The following is a 14453-nucleotide window of genomic DNA, read 5'->3' as shown; positions in this document are numbered from 1 at the left end:
ACTGGCGTATAATTCCAGTGATCCTGCCGTATAATTCCAGTGGTACTGTCTTATAAATCCAGTGATTCTGAGGTATAATTCCATATAAATCCATATAATTCCGTTTAAATCTAGTCCAGTAGTGCTGCCATAAAAGTTCGGTGGTGCTGTCCTGTGCTGTTTATTATTTACTCCATATAAAGGGGTTATTAATATTTAATCCAAATAATTTTCACAGAGTTTGCCCTGTGTGGTGTAGAGGTACGGTCTCCTGTACCGCATATTGTTATATAACCCCAGAAAAATAATGGAGAACAAAAATTTGAAGGATAAAATAGGGAAAGATCAAGAACCACTTCTTCCTAGTGCTGAAGCTGCTGCCACTTGACATACTGTAGATGATGAAATCCCATCAACGTCGTCTGCCAAGGCCGATGCCCAATGTGATAGTAGAAGGCATGTAAAATCCAAAAAGCCTCTGTCAATCTGTAATTAGTAGGGGTAATTATGTTAACCACCTAGGAACATCCTCCCTTATACGTCACCTGCTGCGCATTCATCAGAAATCAGTGTCCAGTTCTTAAACTTTGGGTAAGAGCGTAAGCAGTCCACTGACACCTAAATCCCTTCTTCCACTTGTACCCAAGCTCCTGCAAACCACACCACCAACTCCCTCAACGTCAACTTCCTCCTCAGTCAGGAACGTCAGTAGTCCTGCAGGCCATGTCACTGGCAAGACTGAGGAGTCCTCTCCTAACCAGTATTCCTCCAGAGGATCCTTGAGTGGTACGACTGCTATTGCTGCCACTGCTGTTGTTGCTGCTTGGAGTCGATCGTCATCCCAGAGGGAAAGTCGGAAGACCACTTGTACTACTTCAACTAAGCAATTGGGATCCGGTCTGAAGATCGACAGTGTCTAGGTCGACAATGTTTAGGTCGACCACTATAGGTCGACAGTCACTAGGTCGACATGGATGGAAGGTCGACAGGGTTTCTAGGTCGACATGTGCTAGGTCGACAGGTCTAAAGGTCGACATGAGTTTTTCACATTTTTTTCTTTTTTTGAATTTTTTCATACTTAACGATCCACGTGGACTACGATTGGAACGGTAAAATGTGCCGAGCGAAGCGGTAGCGGAGCGAAGGCACCATGCCCGAAGCATGGCGAGCGAAGCGAGCCATGCGAGGGGACGCGGTGCACTAATTTGGGATCCCGGTCACTCTACGAAGAAAACGACACAAAAAAAAATCCTCATGTCGACCTTTAGACCTGTCGACCTAGCACATGTCGACCTAGAAACTCTGTCGACCTTCCATCCATGTCGACCTAGTGACTGTCGACCAATAGTGGTCGACCTAAACATTGTCGACCTAGACACTGTCGATTTGATGAACCACACCCAAGCAATTGACTGTCCAACAGTCCTTTGTGAGGAAGATGAAATATGACAGCAGTCATCCTTTTGCAAAGCGGATAACTGAGGCCTTGACAGCTATGTTGGTGTTAGATGTACGTCCGGTATCCGTAATTAGTTCAGTGGGATTTAGAGAATTGTTTGAGATACTGTGTCCTTGGTATCAAATCCCATCTACTGTAGGTATCAAATCCCATCTACTAAACTAGGCCCCAAACAGCACATGATGCAAAGAAGTAAAAGAGGTGCAATGACTAAGGTAGCTGTATGACTAAGCTAAGCGACACAAGTGTGCGGCACAAACACCTGGACAATCTAGGAGTGGCACTGCAGATGCAGTCAGGATGGCACTTAATAAAACTAGGCCACAAACAGCACATCATGCAATGAAGAAAAAGAGGTGCAATGAGGTAGCTGTATGACTAAGCTAAGCAACACAAGTGTGCGGCACAAACAACATGGGACATACTGGAAGTTGGCCAGATGTAATATACGCACAATATTGGTGGCACAGGAGAGCGTACCCCGCCTAAACCACACACACACACGGCAATGCCTGTAAAATTTATTTGGATAATAATAACCCTTTTATTTGGAACTATTATAATAATATGCAGCACAGGCGAGCGTACCCCTACACCACACAAGGCAAACCCTGTAAAAATTATTTGGATAACAATATAAGTAATGTATATAACCCTTTTATTTGGAGTAAATAATATACAGCACAGGACACCACCACTGAACTTATGGCAGCACAAGACACCACCACTGGACTGATACAGCACAAGACAGCACCACTAGACTGGACTTATACGGCAGTACCCCTGGACTTATACGGCAGTACCCCTGGAGTTATACGGCAGTGGCAGACCAGATGGCACTTTAAAAACTAGTCCCCAAACAGCACATGATGCAATGAAGAAAAAGAGGTGCAATGAGGTAGCTGTATGACTAAGCTAAGCGACACAAGTATGCGGCACAAACACCTGGACCATCTAGGAGTGGCACTGCACCCATCCTTATATTGTATAAACAGGACATGCACACTTTAACAAACCAATCATTTTAGCAACACGGTCTGCCACATGGTTCGTTTGTGCCCCCACCAAAAAAGAAGCAATCAATCTCTCCCAACACAAACTGGCTCTACAGAGGCAAGATGTCGACCTCATCCTCATCCTCTGATTCCTCACCCCTTTCAGTGTGTACATCCTCCTCCTCACAGAGTACTAATTCGTCCCCTCTGGAATCCACAATAACAGGTCCCTGTTTACTTTCTGGAGGCAATTGCTGGTAAAGGTCTTCCCGGAGGAAATTATAATTCATTTTGATGAGCATCATCTTCTCCACATTTTGTGGAAGTAACCTCCTACACCAATCACTTACAAGGTCACTGGCTGCACTAATCACTCTTTCGGAGTACACACTGGAGGGGGGTAAAATAAAGCCAGTTGCCAGGGCATCAAAATTGCCTCTTTTTCCTGCCAGTATACGTAGGGACTGTCTGACATGCCTACTTGGATGCTGTCACTCATATAATCCTCCACAATGCTTTCAATGGTGGCAGAATCATATGCAGTGACAGTAGACATGTCAGTAATCGTTGGCAGGTCCTTCAGTCCGGACCAGATGTCAGCACTCGCTCCTCCTCCTCACAGATTATTAATTCGTCCACCATCACAGGTCACTGTGTACTTTTTGGAGGCAATTGCTGGTAAAGGTCTTCCTGGAGGAAATTATAATTCATTGTGATGAACATCATCTTCTCCACATTTTGTGGAAGTAACCTCCTACGTCGATGGCTGACAAGGTTACCGGCTGCACTAAACACTCTTTCAGAGTACGCACTGGAGGGGGGCAACTTAGGTAAAATAAAGCCATGCCTACTTGGATGCTGTCACTCATATAATCGTCCACCATTCTTTCAATGGTGACAGAATCATATGCAGTGACAGTAGACATGTCAGTAATCGTTAACAGGTCCTTCAGTCTGGACCAGATGTTAGCACTGGCTCCTGACTGCTCTGCATCACTGTCAGCGGGTGGGCTAGGAAATCTTATCCTTTTCCTCGCAAACCCCAGTTGCCGGAGAAAATGAAGGAGGAGCTGTTGACGGGTCACGTTCCGTTAACCATTTTCTCACCAGCAGGTCTTTGAACCTCTGCAGACTTGTGTTTGCTGGAAAGAGAGATACAATGTAGGCTTTAAAACAAGGATCGAGCACAGTGGCCAAAATGTAGTGCTCTGATTTCAACAGATTGACCACCCTTGAATCCTGGCAAAGTGAATGAAGGGCTCCAACCACAAGTCCCACATACTTTGCAGAACCGCTCCGACTAAGCTCCTCCTTCAATTTCTCCAGCTGCTTCTGCAAAAGCCTGATGAGGGGTATAACCTGACTCAAGCTGGCAGTGTCTGAACTGACTTCCCGTGTGGCAAGTTCGAAGGGTTGGAGAACCTTGCACAAGACGGAAATCATTGACCACTGCGCTTGAGTCAGGTGCATTCCCCCTCCTTTGCCTTATATCGTAGGTGGATGTATAGGCTTGAATGGCCTTTTTCTGCTCCTCCTTCCTCTGAAGCATATAGAGTGTTGAATTCCACCTCATTGCCACCTCTTGCTTCAGGTGAGTGTTTGTTGGTGCTCCAGTCTTTGGCACACGGTGACTGAATGCCGAAAGTGGCCCGCAATTTTTCGAGCCACCGACGACATCTCCAGCACACCCCTGTCATATTTCAAAAAATTCTGAACCACCAAATTAATTGTATGTGCAAAACATGGGACGTGCTGGAATTTGCCCAGATGTAATGCACGCACAATATTGGTGGCATTGTCCGATATCACAAATCCCCAAGAGAGTCTAAGTGGGGTAAGCCATTGTGCGATGATGTCTCTCACTTTCCATAAGAGGTTGTCAGCGGTGTGCCTCTTACAGAAAGCGGTGATACATAACGTAGCCTGCCTAGGAACAATTTGGCATTTGCGAGATGCTGCTACTAATGCCACTGCTGTTGTTGCTGTGGGAGGCAAAACATCTAATCAGTGGGCTGTCACAGTCATATAGTCCTTAGTCTGCCCTGTTCCACTTGTCCACATGTCCGTGGTTAAGTGGACAGTGTGTACAACTGCATTTTTTAGGACACTGAGGACACTTTTTCTGACATTCTTGGTATCGCCTGCCTAGTGAAGTGGAACCTAGATGGGATTTGGTACCGGGGACACACTACCTCCATCAATTCTCTAAGTCCCACTAAACTAATGGAGTATACCGGATGCACGTCTAACACCAATTTAGCTGTCAAGGCCTCAGTTATCAGCTTTGCAACAGGATGACTGCTGTCATATTTCATCTTCCTCACAAAGGACTGTTGGACAGTCAATTCCTTAGTTGAAGTAATACAAGTGGTCTTCCGACTTCCCCTCTGGGATGACGATTGACTCCCAGCAGCAACAACAGCATCGGCAGCAACAGCAGCAGTAGGTATACCACTCAAGGATCCTCCGGAGGAATCCCAGTTAGGAGAAGACTCCTCAGTCTTACCAGTGTTATGGCCTGCAAGACTACTGACGTTCCTGACTGAGGAGGAAGTTGACGTTGAGGGAGTTGGTGGTGTGGCTTGCAGAAACTTGAGTACAAGAGGAAGAAGGGATTTAGGTGTCAGTGGACTGCTTACGCTCTTACCCAAAGTTTCAGAACTTGACACTGACTTCTGTTGAATGCGCAGCAGGTGACGTATAAGGGAGGATGTTCCTAGGTGGTTAACATCCTTACCCCTACTTATTACAGACTGACAGAGGCAACACCTAGCTTGACACCCGTTGTCTGGATTTGTGGAAAAATAAATCCACACGAAGAGGTGGCTTTTTTGGTATTTTGCCCAGGCATCACAATGGGCTTCTTAATCCCACAAACAACAGGTGTCTCCCCCCGGTGCCTGATTTAAACAAACCACATCACCATCAGAATCCTCATCGTCAACTTACTCCTCAGCACCAGCAACACCCATATCCTCATCCTGGTGTACTTCAACAGTGACATCTTCAATTGAATATCAGGAACTTGACAGTGGGTGCTCCTTTCAGCACTTGCAGATGGCGTGCAAATGGTAGAAGGAGCCACCTTTTCCCATCCAGTGTTGGGAAGGCCAGGCATTCCATCCTCCAACACACTTGGACTCTCCTTGGGCATTTGTGATACCATCTTAGAACTAGAGATGAGCGGGTTTGGTTCGTCGAGATCCGAACCCTCCCAAACTTCACGGATTCTACACGGGTCTGAAGCTGCCTCGGATCTTCCCGCCTTGCTCGGTTAACCCGAACGAGGCCGAACGTTATCATCCCGCTGTCAGATTCTCGTGAGATTCATATTCCATATAAAGAGCCGCGCGTCGCCGCCATTTTCACTCGTGCATTGGAGAATGAACTGAGAGGATGTGGCTACGTTCTCTCCCTGAAAAGCTCCATATATGTGCTCAGTGTGCTGCAAATATCTGTGCTCAGTGTGCTGCATTGTGGGGACCACCAGTATATTATATTAGTACAGTACATTGCTGTATCTTGCAGCTCCGTGTCAGACTCAGTTCTAGACAGTATCCTGATCAGTGCTCAATATCTGCTGCATTGTTGTGTGACCAGTATATACTATATATATATATATATATATATATATAGTAGTACAGTGCAGCATTTTGCTGACCAACAGTATATAGTTGTACAGTACAGTGGGCCTTTGCTGTATCTTGCAGCTCCGTGCCACTTCAAGTATCCATATCTGTGCTGCATTGTTGTGAGCAGTATATATATATAAATATATAGATGTACAGAAAAAATTAGCGGCACTCAGAGACTGTTTGAGTTGTCAAAAAATCTATTAACAATTACTACAAAAAACTGCCAACGTTTCTGGACTGAATCGTCCCTTTTTCAAGGTGAGTAACAGTGAAGTGACACATAAAACGTACCTTTATACTATGAAGAGAGACCCCACACGTGTTCGTCAGTGAGACGCCGTCCGGCCTCGAGACCCGGCGGCTTCCGCTGTCGTCATCAGGGGGCGTCCGTCATTGCCATGGTGACTGGACGCCAAAGCGCTCCCCTGGTGACGCGCTGTGAAGGAAAGTGTGCAAGTAAACATACAGCGGTCCCACCACCTGACAGGCTGAACTATGCTGCCTAAATGTACACATCATAGGCCCCTCGTTGTATGAATGTGTTGATACACTTTAAGGGAGCCTTCTGCTGCTGCACTGGACTCCATGGACGTACGAGTGTTGCGTTGTCAGTGTGCCAATGCATGTGATTGTGGACGGACTGTGAGACTTGTAGTGCCTAACTGGAAAAAAGCCAGTCAGTGTGACGTGACTGCTGGCCCATAGGATGGTTGATGTTAAAGTGTAATGATGAGAAGAGACAGGTTATGATATGCATGCCTGTCCCTGAGTAAGTGGGAAATGGTGAAAAGGTGTGAATAAAGTAGATGTAATAAAGGAGATGTGCTAAAGCGTATGACTGACTTGCTGCGGGTCCTTTAGTGTGAAATGTGCATTACAGGGGGTGTAAATTAAGATAGACCTCGTGATGTGCAGAGGGCACCATGTTCTGGTTTGTAGTTAGTGCAGCAGGCTGTGTACATACGATTACATGCCCCTACTGTGATGGATATCTAATGTGCATGCCTGTAAAAAGCGTGACACATGCGATGAGTGTATGGGGGGCAGTTGTCAGCCTGTATTCACCCAGAGTGAGAAGACATTAAAAGACCCAAAGAGAAGAAGAAAAAGTGAAATAAAACACAACGTGAAGGAGAGCATTAGTCAGTTTTATTGCTATGCGAGGATGAACAAAAGTCCTCGTGTCGGCAGGCGATGGTATATAACTGGATGGTCCTGGATTTTACTCTTAGTAAAGTGCTGTTGCTTGAAAGAAGTTCATGTCCAGCCTGTTCCTTTGCCGTCTGTTAATGTACAAACAAGTTCCACGGCATCAACTCATTGAGGCCTTTGGGGTTGATAGTGTCCAACCTATGTATCCATCTCGCTTCTGTGCGGAGAAGTGTTCGTTCCCGATCCCCTCCCCTTAATGATTTGGGCACGTGGTCTATTATGCAGTGTTTGAACTCGTTCAGAGAGTGCCCTTTTTCGGCGAAATGTCTCGCTACTGGTTGATCCGATGGTTTTCCTCCCAACGCTTGTTTTATGGCTGATCTATGTAATGCCATTCTTTCTCTGGCCGTCCTGCTTGATTTGCCTACGTAATATAAGTTACACGGGCATATGATGATGTACACAATGAAAGAGGAAGTACAGGTAAGTACATGTCTGATTTTAAATTTATTATCTTTGTGCGGATGTTTGAAATCCGACCCTGTGATCATGTGGTTACAAGTGGTGCACTTTGGACATTTGTAGCACCCCGGGGGCCTGGATAGGAATCCTCTAGGCCGTTCAGTACTTGCTTTGAATCCCGTAATGTCCGTGTGGACTATAGTGTCTTTGATATTGCGTCCCCTTGTAAAACATGTCATTGGGCGCTTGTCTTTGAATACAGGTAATGCTTTGTCCGTAGAGACTATTGGCCAGAGGGCCCTGGAGGCCCTAGGGATGACTCCACTCGCAGTATTATGTTGGACTATAAACGGGATAGCCTGTCTGTCCGTTCTGTCTTTCGGCATCAACAGGCTGCTTCTTGGTACTGTTAATATCTCCTTCTTTTGTAGTTATAATTGCTTGCGATCATATCCCCGCTGGAGGAACTTGTTTACCAGTTTGTCCAGTTCACCTTCCAGAGTTGATCGATCACTTGTAATTCTGGAGATTCTGATCATTTGAGACCTCGGTAGGCCTTTTTTGAGATCCCTGGGATGATGGCTATTTGCCCGTAGTAATGTGTTCTGATCCGTCGGCTTAGTATACACTCTCGTACAAATTTTGTTTTCAACGATGGATACTTGAACGTCTAAATAATTGATAGTGTCTTTGCTGGTTTGGTAAGTAAATTTAATTGGTGACGTTCGTGCATTTGCTGCCTTCATCAGATGTTCAAAGGCTTCCTGTGAACCTGTCCATAATAGAAATAGGTCGTCTATGTAGCGGGTATACAATAGGATCCGTCCCGCCACCTCCGGGTTCTGGAAGAAGACCGAGTCCTCCTCTTTGAACATAAACACATTTGCAAAAGAGGGGGAGACGCTGCTCCCCATGGCACACCCCATCTTCTGCCGAAAGAAGCGACCGTCGAATAGGAAAAAGTTCCTTGTCAATATGAGTTCTAATAGTTTGAGGAACAGGTCGCGATCTAGGGATTCCATGTTTTCTGTTGTTAGAAATTCCTCCATTGCTGCAAGTCCCTCTCTGTGGGGGATGCTAGTATACAAGCTACATACGTCGATGACACACAGCAAAGTGTCAGCAGGGACGGTTTCTATTATGGACAGGGTCACAGGAAGCCTTTGAACATCTGATGAAGGCAGCGAATGCACGAACGTCACCAATTAAATTTACTTACCAAACCAGCAAAGACACTATCAATTATTTAGACGTTCAAGTATCCATCGTTGAAAACAAAATTTGTACGAGAGTGTATACTAAGCCGACGGATCAGAACACATTACTACGGGCAAATAGCCATCATCCCAGGGATCTCAAAAAAGGCCTACCGAGGTCTCAAATGATCAGAATCTCCAGAATTACAAGTGATCGATCAACTCTGGAAGGTGAACTGGACAAACTGGTAAACAAGTTCCTCCAGCAGGGATATGATCGCAAGCAATTATTACTACAAAAGAAGGAGATATTAACAGTACCAAGAAGCAGCCTGTTGATGCCGAAAGACAGAACGGACAGACAGGCTATCCCGTTTATAGTCCAACATAATACTGCGAGTGGAGTCATCCCTAGGGCCTCCAGGGCCCTCTGGCCAATAGTCTCTACGGACAAAGCATTACCTGTATTCAAAGACAAGCGCCCAATGACATGTTTTACAAGGGGATGCAATATCAAAGACACTATAGTCCACACAGACATTACGGGATTCAAAGCAAGTACTGAACGGCCTAGAGGATTCCTATCCAGGCCCCCGGGGTACTACAAATGTCCAAAGTGCACCACTTGTAACCACATGATCACAGGGTCGGATTTCAAACATCCGCACAAAGACAATAAATTTAAAATCAGACATGTACTTACCTGTACTTCCTCTTTCATTGTGTACATCATCATATGCCCGTGTAACTTATATTACGTAGGCAAATCAAGCAGGACGGCCAGAGAAAGAATGGCATTACATAGATCAGCCATAAAACAAGCGTTGGGAGGAAAACCATCGGATCAACCAGTAGCGAGACATTTCGCCGAAAAAGGGCACTCTCTGAACGAGTTCAAACTAGAGATGTGCACTTGAAATTTTTCGGGTTTTGTGTTTTGGTTTTGGGTTCGGTTCCGCGGCCGTGTTTTGGGTTCGACCGCGTTTTGGCAAAACCTCACCGAATTTTTTTTGTCGGATTCGGGTGTGTTTTGGATTCGGGTGTTTTTTTTTAAAAAACACTAAAAAACAGCTTAAATCATAGAATTTGGGGGTCATTTTGATCCCAAAGTATTATTAACCTCAAAAACCATAATTTCCACTCATTTTCAGTCTATTCTGAATACCTCACACCTCACAATATTATTTTTAGTCCTAAAATTTGCACCTAGGTCGCTGGATGACTAAGTTAAGCGACCCTAGTGGCCGACACAAACACCGTGCCCATCTAGGAGTGGCACTGCAGTGTCACGCAGGATGGCCCTTCAAAAAACACTCCCCAAACAGCACATGACGCAAAGAAAAAAAGAGGCGCAATGAGGTAGCTGTGTGAGTAAGATAAGCGACCCTAGTGGCCGACACAAACACCGGGCCCATCTAGGAGTGGCACTGCAGTGTCACGCAGGATGGCCCTTCCAAAAAACCCTCCCCAAACAGCACATGACGCAAAGAAAAAAAGAGGCGCAATGAGGTAGCTGTGTGAGTAAGATAAGCGACCCTAGTGGCCGACACAAACACCGGGCCCATCTAGGAGTGGCACTGCAGTGTCACGCAGGATGGCCCTTCCAAAAAACACTCCCCAAACAGCACATGACGCAAAGAAAAAAAGAGGCGCAATGAGGTAGCTGTGTGAGTAAGATAAGCGACCCTAGTGGCCGACACAAACACAGTGCCCATCTAGGAGTGGCACTGCAGTGTCACGCAGGATGGCCCTTCCAAAAAACCCTCCCCAAACAGCACATGACGCAAAGAAAAAAAGAAGCGCAATGAGGTAGCTGTGTGAGTAAGATAAGCGACCCTAGTGGCAGACACAAACACCGTGCCCATCTAGGAGTGGCACTGCAGTGTCACGCAGGATGGCCCTTCCAAAAAACCCTCCCCAAACAGCACATGACGCAAAGAAAAAAAGAGGCGCAATGAGGTAGCTGTGTGAGTAAGATAAGCGACCCTAGTGGCCGACACAAACACCGTGCCCATCTAGGAGTGGCACTGCAGTGTCACGCAGGATGGCCCTTCCAAAAAACCCTCCCCAAACAGCACATGACGCAAAGAAAAAAAGAGGCGCAATGAGGTAGCTGTGTGAGTAAGATAAGCGACCCTAGTGGCCGACACAAACACCGTGCCCATCTAGGAGTGGCACTGCAGTGTCACGCAGGATGGCCCTTCCAAAAAACCCTCCCCAAACAGCACATGACGCAAAGAAAAAAAGAGGCGCAATGAGGTAGCTGTGTGAGTAAGATAAGCGACCCTAGTGGCCGACACAAACACCGGGCCCATCTAGGAGTGGCACTGCAGTGTCACGCAGGATGGCCCTTCCAAAAAACATTCCACAAACAGCACATGACGCAAAGAAAAATTAAAGAAAAAAGAGGTGCAAGATGGAATTGTCCTTGGGCCCTCCCACCCACCCTTATGTTGTATAAACAGGACATGCACACTTTAACCAACCCATCATTTCAGTGACAGGGTCTGCCACACGACTGTGACTGAAATGACGGGTTGGTTTGGACCCCCACCAAAAAAGAAGCAATTAATCTCTCCTTGCACAAACTGGCTCTACAGAGGCAAGATGTCCACCTCATCATCATCCTCCGATATATCACCGTGTACATCCCCCTCCTCACAGATTATCAATTCGTCCCCACTGGAATCCACCATCTCAGCTCCCTGTGTACTTTGTGGAGGCAATTGCTGCTGGTCAATGTCTCCACGGAGGAATTGATCATAATTCATTTTAATGAACATCATCTTCTCCACATTTTCTGGATGTAACCTCGTACGCCGATTGAAGACAAGGTGAGCGGCGGCACTAAACACTCTTTCGGAGTACACACTTGTGGGAGGGCAACTTAGGTAGAATAAAGCCAGTTTGTGCAAGGGCCTCCAAATTGCCTCTTTTTCCTGCCAGTATAAGTACGGACTGTGTGACGTGCCTACTTGGATGCGGTCACTCATATAATCCTCCACCATTCTTTCAATGGTGAGAGAATCATATGCAGTGACAGTAGACGACATGTCCGTAATCGTTGTCAGGTCCTTCAGTCCGGACCAGATGTCAGCATCAGCAGTCGCTCCAGACTGCCCTGCATCACCGCCAGCGGGTGGGCTCGGAATTCTGAGCCTTTTCCTCGCACCCCCAGTTGCGGGAGAATGTGAAGGAGGAGATGTTGACAAGCCGCGTTCCGCTTGACTTGACAATTTTGTCACCAGCAGGTCTTTCAACCCCAGCAGACTTGTGTCTGCCGGAAAGAGAGATCCAAGGTAGGCTTTAAATCTAGGATCGAGCACGGTGGCCAAAATGTAGTGCTCTGATTTCAACAGATTGACCACCCGTGAATCCTTGTTAAGCGAATTAAGGGCTCCATCCACAAGTCCCACATGCCTAGCGGAATCGCTCTGTGTTAGCTCCTCCTTCAATGTCTCCAGCTTCTTCTGCAAAAGCCTGATGAGGGGAATGACCTGACTCAGGCTGGCAGTGTCTGAACTGACTTCACGTGTGGCAAGTTCAAAGGGCATCAGAACCTTGCACAACGTTGAAATCATTCTCCACTGTGCTTGAGACAGGTGCATTCCACCTCCTATATCGTGCTCAATTGTATAGGCTTGAATGGCCTTTTGCTGCTCCTCCAACCTCTGAAGCATATAGAGGGTTGAATTCCACCTCGTTACCACTTCTTGCTTCAGATGATGGCAGGGCAGGTTCAGTAGTTTTTGGTGGTGCTCCAGTCTTCTGTACGTGGTGCCTGTACGCCGAAAGTGTCCCGCAATTCTTCTAGCCACCGACAGCATCTCTTGCACGCCCCTGTCGTTTTTTAAAAAATTCTGCACCACCAAATTCAAGGTATGTGCAAAACATGGGACGTGCTGGAATTTGCCCATATTTAATGCACACACAATATTGCTGGCGTTGTCCGATGCCACAAATCCACAGGAGAGTCCAATTGGGGTAAGCCATTCCGCGATGATCTTCCTCAGTTGCCGTAAGAGGTTTTCAGCTGTGTGCGTATTCTGGAAAGCGGTGATACAAAGCGTAGCCTGCCTAGGAAAGAGTTGGCGTTTGCGAGATGCTGCTACTGGTGCCGCCGCTGCTGTTCTTGCGGCGGGAGTCCATACATCTACCCAGTGGGCTGTCACAGTCATATAGTCCTGACCCTGCCCTGCTCCACTTGTCCACATGTCCGTGGTTAAGTGGACATTGGGTACAACTGCATTTTTTAGGACACTGGTGAGTCTTTTTCTGACGTCCGTGTACATTCTCGGTATCGCCTGCCTAGAGAAGTGGAACCTAGATGGTATTTGGTAACGGGGGCACACTGCCTCAATAAATTGTCTAGTTCCCTGTGAACTAACGGCGGATACCGGACGCACGTCTAACACCAACATAGTTGTCAAGGCCTCAGTTATCCGCTTTGCAGCAGGATGACTGCTGTGATATTTCATCTTCCTCGCAAAGGACTGTTGGACAGTCAATTGCTTACTGGAAGTAGTACAAGTGGGCTTACGACTTCCCCTCTGGGATGACCATCGACTCCCAGCAGCAACAACAGCAGCGCCAGCAGCAGTAGGCGTTACACGCAAGGATGCATCGGAGGAATCCCAGGAAGGAGAGGACTCATCAGAATTGCCAGTGACATGGCCTGCAGGACTATTGGCATTCCTGGGGAAGGAGGAAATTGACACTGAGGGAGTTGGTGGGGTGGTTTGCGTGAGCTTGGTTACAAGAGGAAGGGATTTACTGGTCAGTGGACTGCTTCCGCTGTCGCCCAAAGTTTTTGAACTTGTCACTGACTTATTATGAATGCGCTGCAGGTGACGTATAAGGGAGGATGTTCCGAGGTGGTTAACGTCCTTACCCCTACTTATTACAGCTTGACAAAGGCAACACACGGCTTGACACCTGTTGTCCGCTTTTCTGTTGAAATACCTCCACACTGAAGAGCTGATTTTTTTGGTATTTTCACCAGGCATGTCAACGGCCATATTCCTCCCACGGACAACAGGTGTCTCCCCGGGTGCCTGACTTAAACAAACCACCTCACCATCAGAATCCTCCTGGTCAATTTCCTCCCCAGCGCCAGCAACACCCATATCCTCCTCATCCTGGTGTACTTCAACACTGACATCTTCAATCTGACTATCAGGAACTGGACTGCGGGTGCTCCTTCCAGCACTTGCAGGGGGCGTGCAAATGGTGGAAGGCGCATGCTCTTCACGTCCAGTGTTGGGAAGGTCAGGCATCGCAACCGACACAATTGGACTCTCCTTGTGGATTTGGGATTTCGAAGAACGCACAGTTCTTTGCGGTGCTTTTGCCAGCTTGAGTCTTTTCAGTTTTCTAGCGAGAGGCTGAGTGCTTCCATCCTCATGTGAAGCTGAACCACTAGCCATGAACATAGGCCAGGGCCTCAGCCGTTCCTTGCCACTCCGTGTGGTAAATGGCATATTGGCAAGTTTACGCTTCTCCTCCGACAATTTTATTTTAGGTTTTGGAGTCCTTTTTTTACTGATATTTGGTGTTTTGGATTTGACATGCTCTG

Source organism: Pseudophryne corroboree, chromosome 2 (assembly GCF_028390025.1).
Source record: "Pseudophryne corroboree isolate aPseCor3 chromosome 2, aPseCor3.hap2, whole genome shotgun sequence".
Taxonomy (NCBI): Eukaryota; Metazoa; Chordata; class Amphibia; order Anura; family Myobatrachidae; genus Pseudophryne; species Pseudophryne corroboree.
Note: the sequence above shows the minus strand (reverse complement) of the source record.